The sequence below is a fragment of the Oncorhynchus masou genome, chromosome 5 (assembly GCF_036934945.1).
Source record: "Oncorhynchus masou masou isolate Uvic2021 chromosome 5, UVic_Omas_1.1, whole genome shotgun sequence".
NCBI classification, from domain to species: Eukaryota; Metazoa; Chordata; class Actinopteri; order Salmoniformes; family Salmonidae; genus Oncorhynchus; species Oncorhynchus masou.
The window spans coordinates 2,009,626-2,034,625 of record NC_088216.1 but is presented as its reverse complement, the minus strand read 5'-3'; the positions used below and the strand labels follow the sequence as shown (position 1 = coordinate 2,034,625).

General features: G+C 32.2%; 1 protein-coding gene across 1 annotated transcript in view; it reads right to left on the bottom strand.

The window, feature by feature from the left end:
• LOC135530887 (caskin-1-like) overlaps positions 1-25,000 on the bottom strand; it is a 144,721-nt gene that overhangs the window by 119,457 nt on the left and 264 nt on the right.

Here is a 25,000-nt window from a genome sequence, read left to right as displayed (position 1 = left end):
TTAGGTCTATAACAGCATTAGGTCTATATTAGGTCTATATTAGTTAAAAGCAGCATTACGTCTATAGCAGAATTAGGTCTATAACAGTTTTAGGTCTATAACAGCATTAGGTCAATATTAGGTCTATAACAGCATTAGGTCTATAACAGCATTAGGTCTATAACAGCATTAGTTCTATAACAACATTAGGTCTATATTAGGTCTATAACAGCATTAGGTCTATATTAGGTCTATAACAGCATTAGGTCTATATTAGGTCTATAACAGCATTAGGTCTATAACAGCATTAGGTCTATAACAGCATTAGGTCTATAACAACATTAGATTAGGTCTATAACAGCATTAGGTCTATAACAGCATTAGATTAGGTCTATAACAGCATTAGGTCTATAACAGCATTAGGTCTATATTAGGTCTATAACAGTATTAGGTCAATATTAGGTCTATAACAGCATTAGGTCTATAACAGCATTAGTTCTATAACAGCATTAGTTCTATAACAGCATTAGTTCTATAACAGCATTAGGTCTATAACAGCATTAGGTCTATATTAGGTCTGTAACAGTATTAGGTCAATATTAGGTCTATAACAGCATTAGGTCTATAACAGTATTAGGTCAATATTAGGTCTATAACAGTATTAGGTCAATATTAGGTCTATAACAGCATTAGGTCTATATTAGGTCTATAACAGCATTAGGTCTATAACAGCATTAGGTCTATAACAGCATTAGGTCTATAACAACATTAGATTAGGTCTATAACAGCATTAGGTCTATAACAGCATTAGGTCTATATTAGGTCTGTAACAGTATTAGGTCAACATTAGGTCTATAACAGCATTATGTCTATAACAGCATTAGGTCTATATTAGGTCTATAACAGTATTAGGTCAATATTAGGTCTATAACAGTATTAGGTCTATAACAGTATTAGGTCAATATTAGGTCTATAACAGCATTATGTCTATAACAGCATTATGTCTATATTAGTTCTATAACAGCATTAGGTCTATATTAGGTCTATAACAGTATTAGGTCTATATTAGTTCTATAACAGCATTAGGTCTATATTAGGTCTATAACAGCATTAGGTCAATATTAGGTCTATAACAGTATTAGGTCTATAACAGCATTAGGTCTATATTAGGTCTATAACAGTATTAGGTCTATAACAGCATTAGGTCTATATTAGGTCTATAACAGCATTAGGTCTATATTGGGTCTATATTAGTTAAAAGCAGCATTACGTCTATAGCAGAATTAGGTCTATAACAGTTTTAGGTCAATAACAGCATTAGGTCTATAACAGCAGTAGGTCTATATTAGGTCTATAACAGCATTAGGTCTATAACAGCATTAGGTCTATATTAGGTCTATAACAGCATTAGGTCTATAACAGCATTAGGTCTATATTAGGTCTATAACAGCATTAGTTCTATAACAGCATTAGGTCTATAACAGCATTAGGTCTATATTAGGTCTATCACAGCATTAGGTCAATATTAGGTCTATAACAGCATTAGGTCTATATTAGGTCTATAACAGCATTAGGTCTATAACAGCATTAGGTCTATATTAGGTGTATCACAGCATTAGGTCAATATTAGGTCTATAACAGCATTAGGTCTATATTAGGTCTATAACAGCATTATGTCTATAATAGGTCTATAACAGCATTAGGTCTATAATAGGTCTATAACAGCATTAGGTCTATATTAGGTCTATAACAGCATTAGGTCTATATTGGGTCTATATTAGTTAAAAGCAGCATTACGTCTATAGCAGAATTAGGTCTATAACAGCATTAGGTCTATAACAGCATTAGTTCTATAACAGCATTAGTTCTATAACAGCATTAGGTCAATATTAGGTCTAGAACAACATTAGGTCTATATTAGGTATATAACAGTATTAGGTCTATATTAGGTCTATAACAGCATTAGGTCTATAACAGCATTAGGTCTATATTAGGTATATAACAGTATTAGGTCAATATTAGGTCTATAACAGAGTTAGGTCTATAACAGCATTAGTTCTATAACAGCATTAGGTCTATATTAGGTATATAACAGTATTAGGTCAATATTAGGTATATAACAGTATTAGGTCTATATTAGGTCTATAACAGCATTAGTTCTATAACAGCATTGGGTCAATATTAGGTCTATAACAGCATTAGGTCTATTACAATATTAGGTCTATAACAGTATTAGGTCTATAACAGCATTAGGTCTATATTAGGTCTATAACAGCATGAGGTCTATATTCGGTCTATAACAGCATTAGGTCTATAACAGTATTAGGTCTATAAAAGTATTAGGTCTATATTACGTCTATAACAGCATTGGGTCTATAACAGTATTAGGTCAATATTACGTCTATAACAGTATTAGGTCTATGACAGTATTAGGTCTATAACAGTATTAGGTCTATAACAGCATTAGGTCTATAACATTATTAGGTCAATATTAGGTCTATAACAGCATAAGGTCTATAACAGCATTAGGTCTATAACAGTATTAGGTCTATATTAGGTCTATAACAGTATTAGGTCTATAACAGCATTAGGTCAATAACAGTATTAGGTCTATATTAGGTCTATAACAGTATTAGGTCTATAACAGCATTGGGTCTATAAAAGTATTAGGTCTATAACAGTATTAGGTCTATAACAGTATTAGGTCAATATTACGTCTATAACAGCATTAGGTCTATAACAGCATTAGGTCTATAACAGTATTAGGTCAATATTAGGTCTATAACAGCATTAGGTCTATAACAGCATTAGGTCAATATTAGGTCTAGAACAACATTAGGTCTATAACAGCATTAGGTCTATAACAGCATTAGGTCTATAACAGCATTAGGTCAATATTAGGTCTAGAACAACATTAGGTCTATATTAGGTCTATAACAGTATTAGGTCAATATTAGGTCTATAACAGTATTAGGTCTATAACAGCATTAGTTCTATAACAGTATTAGGTCTATAACCTAGGATAGGATAAAGTAATCCTTCTCACCCCCCCCCCCCCTTAAATGATTTAGATGCACTATTGTAAAGTGGCTGTTCCACTGGATGTCAGAAGGTGAATTCACCAATTTGTAAGTCGCTCTGGATAAGAGCGTCTGCTAAATGACTTAAATGGTCTATATTAGGTCTATAACAGCATTAGGTCTATAAGAGTATTAGGTCTATAACAGCATTAGGTCTATAACAGTATTAGGTCAATATTAGGTCTATAACAGCATTAGGTCTATAACAGCATTAGGTCAATATTAGGTCTAGAACAACATTAGGTCTATATTATGTCTATAACAGTATTAGGTCAATATTAGGTCTATAACAGTATTAGGTCTATAACAGCATTAGTTCTATAACAGTATTAGGTCTACAACGGTATTTGGTCTATAACAGTATTAGGTCTATAACAATATTAGGTCTAGAACAACATTAGGTCTATATTAGGTCTATAACAGTATTAGGTCAATATTAGGTCTATAACAGTATTAGTTCTATATTAGGTCTATAACAGTGATAGGTCTATAACAGTATTAGGTCTATAACAGCATTAGGTCTATAACAGTATTAGGTCTATAACAGCATCAGGTCTATAACAGCATTAGGTCTATAACAGCATTAGGTCTTTAACAGCATTAGGTCTATAACAGTATTAGGTCTATAACAGCATTAGGTCAATATTAGGTCTATAACAGCATTAGGTCTATAACAGCATTAGGTCTATATTAGGTCTATAACAGCATTAGGTCTATAACAGTATTAGGTCTATAACAGTATTAGGTCTATATTAGGTCTATAACAGCATTAGGTCTATAACAGCATTAGGTCTATATTAGGTCTATAACAGCATTAGGTCTATAACAGTATTAGGTCTATAACAGCATTAGGTCTATAACAGTATTAGGTCTATAACAGCATTAGGTCTATAACAGTATTAGGTCTATAACAGTATTAGGTCTATATTAGGTATATAACAGCATTAGGTCTATAACAGCATTAGGTCTATAACAGCATTAGGTCTATAACAGTATTAGGTCTATAACAGTATTAGGTCTATAACAGTATTAGGTCTATAACAGCATTAGGTCTATAACAGTATTAGGTCTATAACAGTATTAGGTCTATAACAGTATTAGGTCTATAAAAGTATTAGGTCAATATTACGTCTATAACAGTATTAGGTCAATATTAGGTCAATAACAGCATTAGGTCTATAACAACATTAGGTCAATATTAGGTCTATAACAGTATTAGGTCTATAACAGCATTAGGTCTATAACAGTATTAAGTCTATAACAGCATTAGGTCAATATTAGGTCTATAACAGCATTAGGTCTATATTAGGTCAATAACAGCATTAGGTCTATATTAGGTCTATAACAACATTAGGTCAATATTAGGTCTATAACAGTATTAGGTCTTTATTAGGTCTATAACAGCATTAGGTCTATAACAGCATTAGGTCTATAACAGTATTAAGTCTATAACAGCATTAGGTCAATATTAGGTCTATAACAGTATTAGGTCTATAACAGCATTAGGTCTATATTAGGTCTATAACAGTATTAGGTCTATAACAGTATTAGGTCAATAACAGCATTGGGTCTATAACAGTATTAGGTCTATAACAGCATTAGGTCTATAACAGCATTAGGTCTATAACAGTATTAGGTCTATAACAGTATTAGGTCAATATTACGTCTATAACAGTATTAGGTCTATAACAGCATTAGGTCTATAACAGTATTAGGTCAATATTACGTCTATAACAGTATTAGGTCTATAACAGCATTAGGTCAATATTAGGTATATAATTGCATTAGGTCTATAACAGTATTAGGTCTATAACAGTATTAGGTCTATAACAGCATTAGGTCTATAACAGTATTAGGTCAATATTACGTCTATAACAGCATAAGGTCTATAACAGCATTAGGTCAATATTAGGTATATAATTGCATTAGGTCTATAACAGTATTAGGTCTATATTAGGTATATAACAGTATTAGGTCAATATTAGGTCTATAAAAGCATTGGGTCTATATTAGGTCTATAACAGTATTAGGTCAAAATTAGGTATATAACAGAGTTAGGTCTATATTAGGTCTATAACAGCATTAGTTCTATAACAGCATTAGGTCTATAACAGCATTAGGTCTATAACAGTATTAGGTCTATATTAGGTATATAACAGTATTAGGTCTATATTAGGTCTATAACAGTATTAGGTCAATATTAGGTATATAACAGTATTAGGTCTATATTAGGTCTATAACAGCATTAGTTCTATAACAGCATTGGGTCCATATTAGGTCTATAACAGCATTAGGTCAATATTAGGTCTATAACAGCATTAGGTCTATAACGGCATTAGGTCTATTACAATATTAGGTCTATAACAGTATTAGGTCTATAACAGCATTAGGTCTATAACAGCATTAGGTCTATATTAGGTCTATAACAGTATTAGGTCTATAACAGAATTAGGTCTATAACAGTATTAGGTCTATAACAGTATTAGGTCTATAACAGCATTAGGTCTATAACAGCATTAGGTCTATAACAGCATTAGGTCTATAACAGCATTAGGTCTATAACAGCATTAGGTCTATAACAGCATTAGGTCTATAACAGCATTAGGTCTATAACAGCATTAGGTCTATAACAGCATTAGGTCTTTAACAGCATTAGGTCTATAGCAGCATTAGGTCTATATTAGGTCTATAACAGCATGAGGTCTATATTCGGTCTATAACAGAATTAGGTCTATAACAACATTAGGACAATATTACGTCTATGACAGTATTACATTTACATTTCATTTAAGTCATTTAGCAGACGCTCTTATCCAGAGCGACTTACAAATTGGTGAATTCACCTTCTGACATCCAGTGGAACAGCCACTTTACAATAGTGCATCTAAATCATTAAGGGGGGGGGGGGGTGGTGAGAAGGATTACTTATCCTATCCTAGGTATTCCTTGAAGAGGTGGGGTTTCAGGTGTCTCCGGAAGGTGGTGATTGACTCCGCTGTCCTGGCGTCGTATTAGGTCTATATTTGGTCTATAACGGCATTAGGTCTATATTAGGTCTATAACAGCTTTAGGTCTATATTAGGTCTATAACAACATTAGGTCTATATTAGGTCTATAACAGCATTAGGTCTATAACAGTATTAGGTCTATAAAAGTATTAGGTCTATATTACGTCTATAACAGCATTGGGTCTATAACAGTATTAGGTCTATAACAGTATTAGGTCTATAACAGCATTAGGTCTATAACAGTATTAGGTCAATATTACGTCTATAACAGTATTAGGTCTATAACAGCATTAGGTCTATAACAGTATTAGGTCAATATTAGGTCTATAACAGCATTAGGTCTATAACAGCATTAGGTCTATAACAGTATTAGGTCTATATTAGGTCTATAACAGTATTAGGTCAGTATTAGGTCTATAACAGTATTAGGTCAATATTAGGTCTATAACAGCATAAGGTCTATAACAGCATTAGGTCTATAACAGTATTAGGTCTATATTAGGTCTATAACAGTATTAGGTCTATAACAGCATTAGGTCAATAACAGTATTAGGTCTATATTAGGTCTATAACAGCATTGGGTCTATAACAGTATTAGGTCTATAACAGTATTAGGTCAATATTACGTCTATAACAGCATTAGGTCTATAACAGCATTAGGTCTATAACAGTATTAGGTCAATATTAGGTCTATAACAGCATTAGGTCTATAACAGCATTAGGTCTATATTAGGTCTATAACAGCATTCAGTCAATATTAGGTCTATAACAGCATTAGGTCTATAACAGCATTAGGTCTATAACAGCATTAGGTCAATAACAGTATTAGGTCTATATTAGGTCTATAACAGTATTAGGTCTATAACAGCATTGGGTCTATAACAGTATTAGGTCTATAACAGTATTAGGTCAATATTACGTCTATAACAGCATTAGGTCTATAACAGCATTAGGTCTATAACAGTATTAGGTCAATATTAGGTCTATAACAGCATTAGGTCTATAACAGCATTAGGTCTGTATTAGGTCTATAACAGCATTCAGTCAATATTAGGTCTATAACAGCATTAGGTCTATAACAGCATTAGGTCTATAACAGCATTAGGTCAATATTAGGTCTAGAACAACATTAGGTCTATATTATGTCTATAACAGTATTAGGTCAATATTAGGTCTATAACAGTATTAGGTCTATAACAGCATTAGTTCTATAACAGTATTAGGTCTATAACCTAGGATAGGATAAAGTAATCCTTCTCACCACCCCCCCCCCCTTAAATGATTTAGATGCACTATTGTAAAGTGGCTGTTCCACTGGATGTCAGAAGGTGAATTCACCAATTTGTAAGTCGCTCTGGATAAGAGCGTCTGCTAAATGACTTAAATGGTCTATATTAGGTCTATAACAGCATTAGGTCTATAAGAGTATTAGGTCTATAACAGCATTAGGTCTATAACAGTATTAGGTCAATATTAGGTCTATAACAGCATTAGGTCTATAACAGCATTAGGTCAATATTAGGTCTAGAACAACATTAGGTCTATATTATGTCTATAACAGTATTAGGTCAATATTAGGTCTATAACAGTATTAGGTCTATAACAGCATTAGTTCTATAACAGTATTAGGTCTACAACGGTATTTGGTCTATAACAGTATTAGGTCTATAACAATATTAGGTCTAGAACAACATTAGGTCTATATTAGGTCTATAACAGTATTAGGTCAATATTAGGTCTATAACAGTATTAGTTCTATATTAGGTCTATAACAGTGATAGGTCTATAACAGTATTAGGTCTATAACAGCATTAGGTCTATAACAGTATTAGGTCTGTAACAGCATTAGGTCTATAACAGCATTAGGTCAATATTAGGTCTATAACAGTATTAGGTCAATATTAGGTCTATAACAGTATTAGGTCTATAACAGTATTAGGTCTATAACAGCATTAGGTCTATAACAGTATTAGGTCTGTAACAGCATTAGGTCTATAACAGCATTAGGTCAATATTAGGTCTATAACAGTATTAGGTCAATATTAGGTCTATAACAGTATTAGGTCTATAACAGTATTAGGTCAATATTAGGTCTATAACAGTATTAGGTCAATATTAGGTCTATAACAGTATTAGGTCTATAACAGCATTAGTTCTATAACAGTATTAGGTCTACAACGGTATTAGGTCTATAACAGTATTAGGTCTATAACAATATTAGGTCTAGAACAACATTAGGTCTATATTAGGTCTATAACAGTATTAGGTCAATATTAGGTCTATAACAGTATTAGTTCTATATTAGGTCTATAACAGTGATAGGTCTATAACAGTATTAGGTCTATAACAGAATTAGGTCTATAACAGTATTAGGTCTATAACAGTATTAGGTCTATAACAGCATTAGGTCTATAACAGTATGAGGTCTATATTAGGTCTATAACAGTATTAGGTCAATATTAGGTCTATAACAGCATTAGGTCTATATAAGGTCTATAACAACATTAGGTCAATATTAGGTCTATAACAGTGATAGGTCTAAAACAGCATTAGATCTATAACAGCATTAGGTCTATATTAGGTCTATAACAGTATTAGGTCAATATTAGGTCTATAACAGCATTAGGTCTATATAAGGTCTATAACAACATTAGGTCAATATTAGGTATATAACAGTATTAGGTCTTTATTAGGTCTATAACAGTATTAGGTCTATAACAGCATTAGGTCAATATTAGGTCTATAACAGCATTAGGTCAATATTAGGTCTATAACAGCATTAGGTCTATAACAGCATTAGGTCAATATTAGGTCTATAACAGTATTAGGTCAATATTAGGTCTATAACAGCATTAGGTCTATAACAGCATTAGGTCAATATTAGGTCTATAACAGCAATATGTCTATAACAGTATTAGGTCTATAACAGCATTAGGTCAATATCAGGTCTATAACAGTATTAGGTCAATATTAGGACTATAACAGCATGAGGTCTATAACAGTATTAGGTCTATAACAGCATTAGGTCTATAACAGTATTAGGTCTATAACAGCATTAGGTCAATATTAGGTCTATAACAGCATTAGGTCAATATTAGGTCTATAACAGCATGAGGACTATAACAATATTAGGTCTATAACAGCATTAGGTCTATAACAGCATTAGGTCTATAACAGTATTAGGTCTATATTAGGTCTATAACAGCATTAGGTCTATAACAGTATTAGGTCTATAACAGTATTAGGTCTATATTAGGTCTATAACAGCATGAGGACTATAACAATATTAGGTCTATAACAACATTAGGTCTATAACAGCATTAGGTCTATAACAGTATTAGGTCTATATTAGGTCTATAACAGCATTAGGACTATAACAATATTAGGTCTATAACAGCATTAGGTCTATAACAGCATTAGGTCTATAACAGTATTAGGTCTATATTAGGTCTATAACAGCATTAGGTCTATAACAGTATTAGGTCTATAACAGTATTAGGTCTATATTAGGTCTATAACAGCATTAGGACTATAACAATATTAGGTCTATAACAGCATTAGGTCTATAACAGCATTAGGTCTATAACAGTATTAGGTCTATATTAGGTCTATAACAGCATTAGGTCTATAACAGTATTAGGTCTATAACAGTATTAGGTCAATATTACGTCTATAACAGTATTAGGTCAATATTAGGTCTATAACAGTATTAGGTCTATAACAGCATTAGGTCAATATTAGGTCTATAACAGTATTAGGTCAATATTAGGTCTATAACAGCATTAGGTCAATATTAGGTCTATAACAGTATTAGGTCAATATTAGGTCTATAACAGCATGAGGACTATAACAACATTAGGTCTATATTAGGTCTATAACAGCATTAGGTCTATAACAGTATTAGGTCTATAACAGTATTAGGTCAATATTACGTCTATAACAGTATTAGGTCAGTATTAGGTCTATAACAGTATTAGGTCTATAACAGCATTAGGTCTATAACAGTATTAGGTCTATAACAGTATTAGGTCTATAACAGTATTAGGTCTATATTAGGTCTATAACAACATTAGGTCAATATTAGGTCTATAACAGTATTAGGTCTATATTAGGTCTATAACAGCATGAGGTCTATAACAGTATTAGGTCTATAACAGTATTAGGTCTATAACAGTATTAGGTCAATATTAGGTCTATAACAGTATTAGGTCTATAACAGTATTAGGTCAATAACAGTATTAGGTCAATATTAGGTCTATAACAGTATTAGGTCTATAACAGTATTAGGTCAATATTAGGTCTATAACAGCATTAGGTCTATAACAGTATTAGGTCAGTATTAGGTCTATAACAGTATTAGGTCTATAACAGCATTAGGTCTATAACAGCATTAGGTCAATATTAGGTCTATAACAGCATGAGGACTATAACAATATTAGGTCTATAACAACATTAGGTCAATATTAGGTCTATAACAGCATTAGGTCTATAACAGCATTAGGTCAATATTAGGTCTATAACAGCATTAGGTCTATAACAGTATTAGGTCTATAACAGTATTAGGTCTATATTAGGTCTATAACAGCATTAGGTCTATAACAGTATTAGGTCTATAACAGCATTAGGTCAATATTAGGTCTATAACAGTATTAGGTCTATAACAGCATTAGGTCAATATTAGGTCTATAACAGTATTAGGTCAATATTAGGTCTATAACAGTATTAGGTCTATATTAGGTCTATAACAACATTAGGTCTAGAACAGTATTAGGTCTATAACAGTATTAGGTCTATAACAGCATTAGGTCAATATTAGGTCTATAACAGTATTAGGTCTATAACAGCATTAGGTCAATATTAGGTCTATAACAGTATTAGGTCAATATTAGGTCTATAACAGCATGAGGTCTATAACAGTATTAGGTCTATATTAGGTCTATAACAGCATTAGGTCTATAATAGGTCTATAACAACATTAGGTCAATATTAGGTCTATAACAGTATTAGGTCTATATTAGGTCTATAACAGCATTAGGTCTATAACAACATTAGGTCAGTATTAGGTCTATAACAGTATTAGGTCTATAACAGTATTAGGTCTATAACAGCATTAGGTCTATAACAGTATTAGGTCAATATTAGGTCTATAACAGCATTAGGTCTATAACAGTATTAGGTCTATATTAGGTCTATAACAGCATTAGGTCTATATTAGGTCTATAACAGTATTAGGTCTATAACAGTATTAGGTCTATAACAGTATTAGGTCTATAACAGTATTAGGTCTATATTAGGTCTATAACAGCATTAGGTCTATAACAGTATTAGGTCTATAACAGTATTAGGTCAATATTACGTCTATAACAGTATTAGGTCAATATTAGGTCAATAACAGTATTAGGTCTATAACAGCATTAGGTCTATATTAGGTCTATAACAGCATTAGGTCTATATTAGGTCTATAACAACATTAGGTCAATATTAGGTCTATAACAGTATTAGGTCTTTATTAGGTCTATAACAGCATTAGGTCTATAACAGCATTAGGTCTATAACAGTATTAAGTCTATAACAGCATTAGGTCAATATTAGGTCTATAACAGTATTAGGTCTATAACAGCATTAGGTCTATATTAGGTCTATAACAGTATTAGGTCTATAACAGTATTAGGTCAATAACAGCATTGGGTCTATAACAGTATTAGGTCTATAACAGTATTAGGTCTATATTAGGTCTATAACAGTATTAGGTCTATAACAGTATTAGGTCAGTATTAGGTCTATAACAGCATTAGGTCTATAACAGTATTAGGTCTATAACAGTATTAGGTCAATATTACGTCTATAACAGCATAAGGTCTATAACAGCATTAGGTCAATATTAGGTATATAATTGCATTAGGTCTATAACAGTATTAGGTCTATAACAGTAGTAGGTCTATAACAGTATTAGGTCTATATTAGGTCTATAACAGCATTAGGTCTATAACAGCATTAGGTCAATATTAGGTCTAGAAAAACATTAGGTCTATATTAGGTCTATAACAGTATTAGGTCAATATTAGGTCTATAACAGTATTAGGTCTATAACAGCATTAGTTCTATACAGTATTAGGTCTATAACAGCATTAGGTCTATAACAGCATTAGGTCTATAACAGTATTAGGTCTATAACAGTATTAGGTCAATATTACGTCTATAACAGTATTAGGTCTATAACAGCATTAGGTCTATAACAGTATTAGGTCAATATTACGTCTATAACAGTATTAGGTCTATAACAGCATTAGGTCAATATTAGGTATATAATTGCATTAGGTCTATAACAGTATTAGGTCTATAACAGTATTAGGTCTATAACAGCATTAGGTCTATAACAGTATTAGGTCAATATTACGTCTATAACAGCATAAGGTCTATAACAGCATTAGGTCAATATTAGGTATATAATTGCATTAGGTCTATAACAGTATTAGGTCTATATTAGGTATATAACAGTATTAGGTCAATATTAGGTCTATAAAAGCATTGGGTCTATATTAGGTCTATAACAGTATTAGGTCAAAATTAGGTATATAACAGAGTTAGGTCTATATTAGGTCTATAACAGCATTAGTTCTATAACAGCATTAGGTCTATAACAGCATTAGGTCTATAACAGTATTAGGTCTATATTAGGTATATAACAGTATTAGGTCTATATTAGGTCTATAACAGTATTAGGTCAATATTAGGTATATAACAGTATTAGGTCTATATTAGGTCTATAACAGCATTAGTTCTATAACAGCATTGGGTCCATATTAGGTCTATAACAGCATTAGGTCAATATTAGGTCTATAACAGCATTAGGTCTATAACGGCATTAGGTCTATTACAATATTAGGTCTATAACAGTATTAGGTCTATAACAGCATTAGGTCTATAACAGCATTAGGTCTATATTAGGTCTATAACAGTATTAGGTCTATAACAGAATTAGGTCTATAACAGTATTAGGTCTATAACAGTATTAGGTCTATAACAGCATTAGGTCTATAACAGCATTAGGTCTATAACAGCATTAGGTCTATAACAGCATTAGGTCTATAACAGCATTAGGTCTATAACAGCATTAGGTCTATAACAGCATTAGGTCTATAACAGCATTAGGTCAATATTAGGTCTATAACAGTATTAGGTCTATAACAGCATTAGGTCTATAACAGCATTAGGTCTATAACAGCATTAGGTCTATAACAGCATTAGGTCAATATTAGGTCTATAACAGCATTAGGTCTATAACGGCATTAGGTCTATTACAATATTAGGTCTATAACAGTATTAGGTCTATAACAGCATTAGGTCTATAACAGCATTAGGTCTATATTAGGTCTATAACAGTATTAGGTCTATAACAGAATTAGGTCTATAACAGTATTAGGTCTATAACAGTATTAGGTCTATAACAGCATTAGGTCTATAACAGCATTAGGTCTATAACAGCATTAGGTCTATAACAGCATTAGGTCTATAACAGCATTAGGTCTATAACAGCATTAGGTCTATAACAGCATTAGGTCTATAACAGCATTAGGTCAATATTAGGTCTATAACAGCATTAGGTCTATAACAGCATTAGGTCTTTAACAGCATTAGGTCTATAGCAGCATTAGGTCTATATTAGGTCTATAACAGCATGAGGTCTATATTCGGTCTATAACAGAATTAGGTCTATAACAACATTAGGACAATATTACGTCTATGACAGTATTACATTTACATTTCATTTAAGTCATTTAGCAGACGCTCTTATCCAGAGCGACTTACAAATTGGTGAATTCACCTTCTGACATCCAGTGGAACAGCCACTTTACAATAGTGCATCTAAATCATTAAGGGGGGGTGGTGAGAAGGATTACTTATCCTATCCTAGGTATTCCTTGAAGAGGTGGGGTTTCAGGTGTCTCCGGAAGGTGGTGATTGACTCCGCTGTCCTGGCGTCGTATTAGGTCTATATTTGGTCTATAACGGCATTAGGTCTATATTAGGTCTATAACAGCTTTAGGTCTATATTAGGTCTATAACAACATTAGGTCTATATTAGGTCTATAACAGCATTAGGTCTATAACAGTATTAGGTCTATAAAAGTATTAGGTCTATATTACGTCTATAACAGCATTGGGTCTATAACAGTATTAGGTCTATAACAGTATTAGGTCTATAACAGCATTAGGTCTATAACAGTATTAGGTCAATATTACGTCTATAACAGTATTAGGTCTATAACAGCATTAGGTCTATAACAGTATTAGGTCAATATTAGGTCTATAACAGCATTAGGTCTATAACAGCATTAGGTCTATAACAGTATTAGGTCTATATTAGGTCTATAACAGTATTAGGTCAGTATTAGGTCTATAACAGTATTAGGTCAATATTAGGTCTATAACAGCATAAGGTCTATAACAGCATTAGGTCTATAACAGTATTAGGTCTATATTAGGTCTATAACAGTATTAGGTCTATAACAGCATTAGGTCAATAACAGTATTAGGTCTATATTAGGTCTATAACAGCATTGGGTCTATAACAGTATTAGGTCTATAACAGTATTAGGTCAATATTACGTCTATAACAGCATTAGGTCTATAACAGCATTAGGTCTATAACAGTATTAGGTCAATATTAGGTCTATAACAGCATTAGGTCTATAACAGCATTAGGTCTATATTAGGTCTATAACAGCATTCAGTCAATATTAGGTCTATAACAGCATTAGGTCTATAACAGCATTAGGTCTATAACAGCATTAGGTCAATAACAGTATTAGGTCTATATTAGGTCTATAACAGTATTAGGTCTATAACAGCATTGGGTCTATAACAGTATTAGGTCTATAACAGTATTAGGTCAATATTACGTCTATAACAGCATTAGGTCTATAACAGCATTAGGTCTATAACAGTATTAGGTCAATATTAGGTCTATAACAGCATTAGGTCTATAACAGCATTAGGTCTGTATTAGGTCTATAACAGCATTCAGTCAATATTAGGTCTATAACAGCATTAGGTCTATAACAGCATTAGGTCTATAACAGCATTAGGTCAATATTAGGTCTAGAACAACATTAGGTCTATATTATGTCTATAACAGTATTAGGTCAATATTAGGTCTATAACAGTATTAGGTCTATAACAGCATTAGTTCTAGAACAGTATTAGGTCTATAACCTAGGATAGGATAAAGTAATCCTTCTCACCACCCCCCCCCCCTTAAATGATTTAGATGCACTATTGTAAAGTGGCTGTTCCACTGGATGTCAGAAGGTGAATTCACCAATTTGTAAGTCGCTCTGGATAAGAGCGTCTGCTAAATGACTTAAATGGTCTATATTAGGTCTATAACAGCATTAGGTCTATAAGAGTATTAGGTCTATAACAGCATTAGGTCTATAACAGTATTAGGTCAATATTAGGTCTATAACAGCATTAGGTCTATAACAGCATTAGGTCAATATTAGGTCTAGAACAACATTAGGTCTATATTATGTCTATAACAGTATTAGGTCAATATTAGGTCTATAACAGTATTAGGTCTATAACAGCATTAGTTCTATAACAGTATTAGGTCTACAACGGTATTTGGTCTATAACAGTATTAGGTCTATAACAATATTAGGTCTAGAACAACATTAGGTCTATATTAGGTCTATAACAGTATTAGGTCAATATTAGGTCTATAACAGTATTAGTTCTATATTAGGTCTATAACAGTGATAGGTCTATAACAGTATTAGGTCTATAACAGCATTAGGTCTATAACAGTATTAGGTCTGTAACAGCATTAGGTCTATAACAGCATTAGGTCAATATTAGGTCTATAACAGTATTAGGTCAATATTAGGTCTATAACAGTATTAGGTCTATAACAGTATTAGGTCTATAACAGCATTAGGTCTATAACAGTATTAGGTCTGTAACAGCATTAGGTCTATAACAGCATTAGGTCAATATTAGGTCTATAACAGTATTAGGTCAATATTAGGTCTATAACAGTATTAGGTCTATAACAGTATTAGGTCAATATTAGGTCTATAACAGTATTAGGTCAATATTAGGTCTATAACAGTATTAGGTCTATAACAGCATTAGTTCTATAACAGTATTAGGTCTACAACGGTATTAGGTCTATAACAGTATTAGGTCTATAACAATATTAGGTCTAGAACAACATTAGGTCTATATTAGGTCTATAACAGTATTAGGTCAATATTAGGTCTATAACAGTATTAGTTCTATATTAGGTCTATAACAGTGATAGGTCTATAACAGTATTAGGTCTATAACAGAATTAGGTCTATAACAGTATTAGGTCTATAACAGTATTAGGTCTATAACAGCATTAGGTCTATAACAGTATTAGGTCTATAACAGCATTAGGTCTATATTAGGTCTATAACAGTATTAGGTCAATATTAGGTCTATAACAGCATTAGGTCTATATAAGGTCTATAACAACATTAGGTCAATATTAGGTCTATAACAGTGATAGGTCTAAAACAGCATTAGATCTATAACAGCATTAGGTCTATATTAGGTCTATAACAGTATTAGGTCAATATTAGGTCTATAACAGCATTAGGTCTATATAAGGTCTATAACAACATTAGGTCAATATTAGGTATATAACAGTATTAGGTCTTTATTAGGTCTATAACAGTATTAGGTCTATAACAGCATTAGGTCAATATTAGGTCTATAACAGCATTAGGTCAATATTAGGTCTATAACAGCATTAGGTCTATAACAGCATTAGGTCAATATTAGGTCTATAACAGTATTAGGTCAATATTAGGTCTATAACAGCATTAGGTCTATAACAGCATTAGGTCAATATTAGGTCTATAACAGCAATATGTCTATAACAGTATTAGGTCTATAACAGCATTAGGTCAATATCAGGTCTATAACAGTATTAGGTCAATATTAGGACTATAACAGCATGAGGTCTATAACAGTATTAGGTCTATAACAGCATTAGGTCTATAACAGTATTAGGTCTATAACAGCATTAGGTCAATATTAGGTCTATAACAGCATTAGGTCAATATTAGGTCTATAACAGCATGAGGACTATAACAATATTAGGTCTATAACAGCATTAGGTCTATAACAGCATTAGGTCTATAACAGTATTAGGTCTATATTAGGTCTATAACAGCATTAGGTCTATAACAGTATTAGGTCTATAACAGTATTAGGTCTATATTAGGTCTATAACAGCATGAGGACTATAACAATATTAGGTCTATAACAACATTAGGTCTATAACAGCATTAGGTCTATAACAGTATTAGGTCTATATTAGGTCTATAACAGCATTAGGACTATAACAATATTAGGTCTATAACAGCATTAGGTCTATAACAGCATTAGGTCTATAACAGTATTAGGTCTATATTAGGTCTATAACAGCATTAGGTCTATAACAGTATTAGGTCTATAACAGTATTAGGTCTATATTAGGTCTATAACAGCATTAGGACTATAACAATATTAGGTCTATAACAGCATTAGGTCTATAACAGCATTAGGTCTATAACAGTATTAGGTCTATATTAGGTCTATAACAGCATTAGGTCTATAACAGTATTAGGTCTATAACAGTATTAGGTCAATATTACGTCTATAACAGTATTAGGTCAATATTAGGTCTATAACAGTATTAGGTCTATAACAGCATTAGGTCAATATTAGGTCTATAACAGTATTAGGTCAATATTAGGTCTATAACAGCATTAGGTCAATATTAGGTCTATAACAGTATTAGGTCAATATTAGGTCTATAACAGCATGAGGACTATAACAACATTAGGTCTATATTAGGTCTATAACAGCATTAGGTCTATAACAGTATTAGGTCTATAACAGTATTAGGTCAATATTACGTCTATAACAGTATTAGGTCAGTATTAGGTCTATAACAGTATTAGGTCTATAACAGCATTAGGTCTATAACAGTATTAGGTCTATAACAGTATTAGGTCTATAACAGTATTAGGTCTATATTAGGTCTATAACAACATTAGGTCAATATTAGGTCTATAACAGTATTAGGTCTATATTAGGTCTATAACAGCATGAGGTCTATAACAGTATTAGGTCTATAACAGTATTAGGTCTATAACAGTATTAGGTCAATATTAGGTCTATAACAGTATTAGGTCTATAACAGTATTAGGTCTATAACAGTATTAGGTCAATATTAGGTCTATAACAGTATTAGGTCTATAACAGTATTAGGTCAATATTAGGTCTATAACAGCATTAGGTCTATAACAGTATTAGGTCAGTATTAGGTCTATAACAGTATTAGGTCTATAACAGCATTAGGTCTATAACAGCATTAGGTCAATATTAGGTCTATAACAGCATGAGGACTATAACAATATTAGGTCTATAACAACATTAGGTCAATATTAGGTCTATAACAGCATTAGGTCTATAACAGCATTAGGTCAATATTAGGTCTATAACAGCATTAGGTCTATAACAGTATTAGGTCTATAACAGTATTAGGTCTATATTAGGTCTATAACAGCATTAGGTCTATAACAGTATTAGGTCTATAACAGCATTAGGTCAATATTAGGTCTATAACAGTATTAGGTCTATAACAGCATTAGGTCAATATTAGGTCTATAACAGTATTAGGTCAATATTAGGTCTATAACAGTATTAGGTCTATATTAGGTCTATAACAACATTAGGTCTAGAACAGTATTAGGTCTATAACAGTATTAGGTCTATAACAGCATTAGGTCAATATTAGGTCTATAACAGTATTAGGTCTATAACAGCATTAGGTCAATATTAGGTCTATAACAGTATTAGGTCAATATTAGGTCTATAACAGCATGAGGTCTATAACAGTATTAGGTCTATATTAGGTCTATAACAGCATTAGGTCTATAATAGGTCTATAACAACATTAGGTCAATATTAGATCTATAACAGTATTAGGTCTATATTAGGTCTATAACAGCATTAGGTCTATAACAACATTAGGTCAGTATTAGGTCTATAACAGTATTAGGTCTATAACAGTATTAGGTCTATAACAGCATTAGGTCTATAACAGTATTAGGTCAATATTAGGTCTATAACAGCATTAGGTCTATAACAGTATTAGGTCTATATTAGGTCTATAACAGCATTAGGTCTATATTAGGTCTATAACAGTATTAGGTCTATAACAGTATTAGGTCTATAACAGTATTAGGTCTATAACAGTATTAGGTCTATATTAGGTCTATAACAGCATTAGGTCTATAACAGTATTAGGTCTATAACAGTATTAGGTCAATATTACGTCTATAACAGTATTAGGTCAATATTAGGTCAATAACAGTATTAGGTCTATAACAGCATTAGGTCTATATTAGGTCTATAACAGCATTAGGTCTATATTAGGTCTATAACAACATTAGGTCAATATTAGGTCTATAACAGTATTAGGTCTTTATTAGGTCTATAACAGCATTAGGTCTATAACAGCATTAGGTCTATAACAGTATTAAGTCTATAACAGCATTAGGTCAATATTAGGTCTATAACAGTATTAGGTCTATAACAGCATTAGGTCTATATTAGGTCTATAACAGTATTAGGTCTATAACAGTATTAGGTCAATAACAGCATTGGGTCTATAACAGTATTAGGTCTATAACAGTATTAGGTCTATATTAGGTCTATAACAGTATTAGGTCTATAACAGTATTAGGTCAGTATTAGGTCTATAACAGCATTAGGTCTATAACAGTATTAGGTCTATAACAGTATTAGGTCAATATTACGTCTATAACAGCATAAGGTCTATAACAGCATTAGGTCAATATTAGGTATATAATTGCATTAGGTCTATAACAGTATTAGGTCTATAACAGTAGTAGGTCTATAACAGTATTAGGTCTATATTAGGTCTATAACAGCATTAGGTCTATAACAGCATTAGGTCAATATTAGGTCTAGAAAAACATTAGGTCTATATTAGGTCTATAACAGTATTAGGTCAATATTAGGTCTATAACAGTATTAGGTCTATAACAGCATTAGTTCTATACAGTATTAGGTCTATAACAGCATTAGGTCTATAACAGCATTAGGTCTATAACAGTATTAGGTCTAGAACAACATTAGGTCTATATTAGGTCTATAACAGTATTAGGTCAACATTAGGTCTATAACAGTATTAGTTCTATATTAGGTCTATAACAGTGATAGGTCTATAACAGTATTAGGTCTATAACAACATTAGGTCTATAACAGTATTAGGTCTAGAACAACATTAGGTCTATATTAGGTCTATAACAGTATTAGGTCAACATTAGGTCTATAACAGTATTAGTTCTATATTAGGTCTATAACAGTGATAGGTCTATAACAGCATTAGGTCTATAACAGCATTAGGTCTATAACAGTATTAGGTCTAGAACAACATTAGGTCTATATTAGGTCTATAACAGTATTAGGTCAACATTAGGTCTATAACAGTATTAGTTCTATATTAGGTCTATAACAGTGATAGGTCTATAACAGTATTAGGTCTATAACAGCATTAGGTCTATAACAGTATTAGGTCTATAACAGTATTAGGTCTATATTAGGTCTATAACAGTGATAGGTCTATAACAGTATTAGGTCTATAACAACATTAGGTCTATAACAGTATTAGGTCTATAACAGCATTAGGTCTATAACAGTATTAGGTCTATAACAGTATTAGGTCAACATTAGGTCTATAACAATATTAGGTCTATATAAGGTCTATAACAACATTAGGTCAATATTAAGTCTATAACAGTGATAGGTCTAAAACAGCATTAGATCTATAACAGCATTAGGTCTATATTAGGTCTATAACAGTATTAGGTCAATATTAGGTCTATAACAGCATTAGGTCTATATAAGGTCTATAACAACATTTGGTCAATATTAGGTCTATAACAGTATTAGGTCTTTATTAGGTCTATAACAGCATTAGGTCTATAACAGCATTAGGTCAATATTAGGGCTATAACCGTATTAGGTCAATATTAGGTCTATAACCGTATTAGGTCAATATTAGGTCTATAACAGCATTAGGTCTATAACAACATTAGGTCAATATTAGGTCTATAACAGCATTAGGTCTATAACAGCATTAGGTCTATATTAGGTCTATAACAGCATTAGGTCTATAACAGTATTAGGTCTATAACAGTATTAGGTCAATATTACGACTATAACAGTATTAGGTCTATATTAGGTCTATAACAGCATTAGGTCTATAACAGTATTAGGTCTATAACAGCATTAGGTCTATAACAGTATTAGGTCTATAACAGCATTAGGTCTATATTAGGTCTATAACAGTATTAGGTCTATAACAGTATTAGGTCTATAACAGCATTAGGTCTATAACAGTATTAGGTCTATAACAGCATAAGGTCTATATTAGGTCTATAACAGTATTAGGTCAATATTACGACTATAACAGTATTAGGTCTATATTAGGTCTATAACAGTATTAGGTCAATATTAGGTCTATAACAGCATTGGGTCTATAACAGTATTAGGTCTATAACAGCATTGGGTCTATAACAGTATTAGGTCTATAACAGCATTGGGTCTATAACAGTATTAGGTCTATAACAGTATTAGGTCTATATTAGGTCTATAACAGCATTAGGTCTATAACAGTATTAGGTCTATAACAGTATTAGGTCTATAACAACATTAGGTCTATAACAACATTAGGTCTATAACAGTATTAGGTCTATAACAGCATTAGGTCTATATTAGGTCTATAACAGCATTAGGTCTATAACAGCATTAGGTCTATAACAGTATTAGGTCTATAACAGCATTAGGTCTATAACAGTATTAGGTCTATAACAGTATTAGGTCTATATTAGGTCTATAACAGTGATAGGTCTATAACAGTATTAGGTCTATAACAGCATTAGGTCTATAACAGTATTAGGTCTATAACAGTATTAGGTCAACATTAGGTCTATAACCATATTAGGTCTATATAAGGTCTATAACAACATTTGGTCAATATTAGGTCTATAACAGTATTAGGTCTAAAACAGCATTAGATCTATAACAGCATTAGGTCTATATTAGGTCTATAACAACATTTGGTCAATATTAGGTCTATAACAGTATTAGGTCTTTATTAGGTCTATAACAGCATTAGGTCTATAACAGCATTAGGTCAATATTAGGTCTATAACAGCATTATGTCTATAACAGTATTAGGTCTATAACAGTATTAGGTCTATAACAGTATTAGGTCTATAACAGCATTAGGTCAATATTAGGTCTATAACAGTATTAGGTCAATATTAGGTCTATAACAGCATTAGGTCAATATTAGGTCTATAACAGTATTAGGTCAATATTAGGTCTATAACAGCATGAGGACTATAACAATATTAGGTCTATAACAGTATTAGGTCAATATTACGTCTATAACAGTATTAGGTCAGTATTAGGTCTATAACAGTATTAGGTCTATAACAGCATTAGGTCTATAACAGTATTAGGTCTATAACAGTATTAGGTCTATAACAGTATTAGGTCTATATTAGGTCTATAACAACATTAGGTCAATATTAGGTCTATAACAGTATTAGGTCTATATTAGGTCTATAACAGCATGAGGTCTATAACAGTATTAGGTCTATAACAGTATTAGGTCTATAACAGTATTAGGTCAATATTAGGTCTATAACAGTATTAGGTCTATAACAGTATTAGGTCTATAACAGTATTAGGTCAATATTAGGTCTATAACAGTATTAGGTCTATAACAGTATTAGGTCAATATTAGGTCTATAACAGCATTAGGTCTATAACAGTATTAGGTCAGTATTAGGTCTATAACAGTATTAGGTCTATAACAGCATTAGGTCTATAACAGTATTAGGTCAATATTAGGTCTATAACAGCATTAGGTCTATAACAGTATTAGGTCAGTATTAGGTCTATAACAGTATTAGGTCTATAACAGTATTAGGTATATAACAGTATTAGGTCAATATTAGGTCTATAACAGCATTAGGTCTATAACAGTATTAGGTCAGTATTAGGTCTATAACAGTATTAGGTCTATAACAGCATTAGGTCTATAACAGCATTAGGTCTATATTAGGTCTATAACAGTATTAGGTCTATAACAGTATTAGGTCTATAACAGTATTAGGTCTATAACAGCATTAGGTCTATAACAGCATTAGGTCAATATTAGGTCTATAACAGCATTAGGTCTATAACAGCATTAGGTCAGTATTAGGTCTATAACAGTATTAGGTCTATAACAGTATTAGGTCTATAACAGCATTAGGTCTATAACAGTATTAGGTCTATAACAGTATTAGGTCTATAACAGCATTAGGTCTATAACAGTATTAGGTCTATAACAGCATTAGGTCTATAACAGTATTAGGTCTATAACAGTATTAGGTCTATAACAACATTAGGTCTATATTAGGTCTATAACAGTATTAGGTCTATATTAGGTCTAAAACAGTATTAGGTCTATATTAGGTCTATAACAGCATTAGGTCTATAACAGTATTAGGTCTATAACAGTATTAGGTCTATAACAGCATTAGGTCTATAACAGCATTAGGTCTATAACAGCATTAGGTCTATAACAGCATTAGGTCTATAACAGCATTAGGTCTATAACAGCATTAGGTCAATATTAGGTCTATAACAGTATTAGGTCTATAACAGTATTAGGTCTATAACAGCATTAGGTCTATAACAGTATTAGGTCTATAACAGTATTAGGTCAATATTAGGTCTATAACAGTATTAGGTCTATAACAGCATTAGGTCTATAACAGCATTAGGTCTATATTAGGTCTATAACAGCATTAGGTCTATAAATGTATTAGGTCAATATTAGGTCTATAACAGCATTAGGTCTATAAATATATTAGGTCAATATTAGGTCTCTAACAGTATTAGGTCTACAACAACATTAGGTCTCTAAGGACTATATATAGTCTCCATATTGACTCTGTACCTGTTCCCCCTGTATATAGCCTCCACATTGACTCTGTACCCCCTGTATATAGCCTCCACATTGACTCTGTACCCCCTGTATATAGCCTCCACATTGACTCTGTACCCCCTGTATATAGCCTCCACATTGACTCTGTACCCCCTGTATATAGCCTCCACATTGACTCTGGACCGGTACACCCTGTATATAGCCTCCACATTGACTCTGTACCGGTACCCCCTGTATATAGCCTCCACATTGACTCTGTACCGGTACCCCCTGTATATAGCCTCCACATTGACTCTGTACCGGTACCCCCTGTATATAGTCTCCACATTGACTCTGTACCGGTACCCCCTGTATATAGCCTCCACATTGACTCTGTACCGGTACCCCCTGTATATAGCCTCCACATTGACTCTGTACCCCCTGTATATGGCCTCCACATTGACTCTGTACCCCCTGTATATAGCCTCCACATTGACTCTGTATCGGTACCCCCCTGTATATAGCCTCCACATTGACTCTGTACCGGTACCCCCTGTATATAGACTCCACATTGACTCTGTACCGGTACCCCCTGTATATAGTCTCCACATTGACTCTGTTGTATTCAACATTTCACTGTGAGGTTTAATACCTGTTGTATTCAACATTTCACTGTGAGGTTTAATACCTGTGGTGTTCGGCAAATAAAATTTGATTTGATTTCATCTCCCTCATCATCCTCCTCATCATCATCAATTCCCTCATCTTCCTCATCATCATCATCATCATCATCAATTCCCTCATCTTCCTCATCATCAATTCCCTCTTCTTCCTCATCATCATCATTATCCTCATCATCTCTCCCTGTCACACACATGTACAAACGCGTGTTTATAGAC